Below are 2,065 nucleotides of genomic sequence, written 5' to 3'. Positions count from 1 at the left end.
GTATCTCACAAATATGTCATCACATACTCCCCCCCCCTCCTCCACCCCCTTATCAGTTCCCACCTGTACCTTTCCCACTCACATCAGTTGCCACATGTACCTTTCCCTCTCACGTCAGTTTCCACCTGTACCTTTCCCTCTCACATCAGTTCCCACCTGTACCTTCCCTCTCACGTCAATTCCCACCTGTACCTTTCCCTCTCACGTCAGTTCCCACCTGTACCTTCCCCTCTCACGTCAATTCCCACCTGTACCTTTCCCTCTCACATACTAGTAGTTCTTTCATCTGCATTGTCCCCATTGATCGTGGTAACACAGGGGGTAAAACGTTCGGTCGTCACGTCCAAGATCAAGGTTCGATTCCCAACATGGTGTTGATCAGGGGATTGTGTGGTCTAGACTCGATTATTTACAGACCGCCGCCATTAAGCGGGAATATTGCTGTGTGCAGCATTAAACAAGAAGCAAATCATGTACATGTAAATAGGTGTATAGGACATACTACCATATACAAAGGCATATGAACATAAGCCCACACAAGAACACGTGGCACATATCAATGTTCATGACAGACTACAACACGTAACATACTACAAGTGCATTTGCTGAACTCAGGGAGTGACAGACATTGCGTTATATAACGAACATGGGCCAGCGCATGGTGCTAATCACGTGATCAGACACCAGGATCCTGAGGCTAAAGGTCAGGTTGAGCAGACCCGCACTAGCTGTGACCCCACAACGGCGACCCCCGTGTCACCGACTGTGACACGGACAAGCATGTAGATGTAGATAGCATTTCGGCGCCAACCTTTTAAGCAAAGGAAAGTATTGTGTGGGTTTGTATGAGACAGAATACTGTTGTATGCCGCATATTTAAGACATATATGTTCACCCTCTCATGTGAACCAATCATTTGGGGGGTGAAAATCACAACACGTCTTCAGTTTATGAAAAATAATCGTTTAAAGATGATGTTATTTTGTAATTCTGAGACCAAATTTATTTTCTGTGAAAACATCATATCTTGCAAACAATGTGTCCTTCCCTTCGTAGGTGGCGTCGGTTTTTAATGCTCTTTTGCACTGTATTGACCCCACATTAACGCTTGTCACAGTTGTAATAAACTAGAGACCATATATATGGTCTCTGAATAAACCTACGTCTTTGTGCATTTGGGCATGAACCTCCTCGAAATAACAAACTATCCGTATAATAGAATATATCAAATATTGTTTAACATTTCATGACCCCTACCAAAATACGTGTATAAAGATTATATTTCTAAGACCTCCGTCTTCCCCATTCCCTGGGACATGTGACGTAACACCAAGCAACGTTATCACAAGACGCGCCTCATGTTACCTCTACCAAGAGATAGCACAGATGCTTACAACGCAAAGATAAATGTATGAATATTCATTATTCAATCTGAAATAAACACCATGCCGCTCCTCAGTAGATTTTAAAAATACACCCCCTAGAAAATTTGACGGTGCTTCACACTATGCGAGTGAGATAGTTTTATGCAGCAATCAGCAATAATCCATCTATATGGCTGAAGTCTGTAAATCAGACAATCCAGTGATGAATACATGAGGAGCTGATCTTCAGTAAGAGGGGGCTGCAGGAGTCGGGTGGTCAGGCTCTCTGACTTGGCTGACACAAATATCATCGTATATTCCAACTGCATGAATCAATGTTCATGCTATTGATCACCGGATCGTCTGATCCACACTCGATTATTTACACACCGACGCCACATAGCTGGAATATCGCAGAGTGCGGCGTGAAACAAGAAACCTACGAACTCACTCCTGGATTGTCTGATCTATACTCGATTTTTGTCTGACTACCAACATACAACTACAAAATTGCTTACTACTGTGTTCAACGACAAATCATACATAATATGACCAAACTGCATGAGGACCGAGCGCGGGTTAGGGTTTATTACGTCACCTCTCCTCTGTGTGCTCTTTGCGAGATAACGCCATTCTAAACCACAGCAACTGCCAACACAGCGTCGAATAAGGAAATGAAGAATGAGTAATTCTAGGCTCAC

The sequence above is a fragment of the Haliotis asinina genome, chromosome 7, assembly GCF_037392515.1.
Source record: "Haliotis asinina isolate JCU_RB_2024 chromosome 7, JCU_Hal_asi_v2, whole genome shotgun sequence".
In the NCBI taxonomy this organism is placed as follows: Eukaryota; Metazoa; Mollusca; class Gastropoda; order Lepetellida; family Haliotidae; genus Haliotis; species Haliotis asinina.
Note: the sequence above shows the minus strand (reverse complement) of the source record.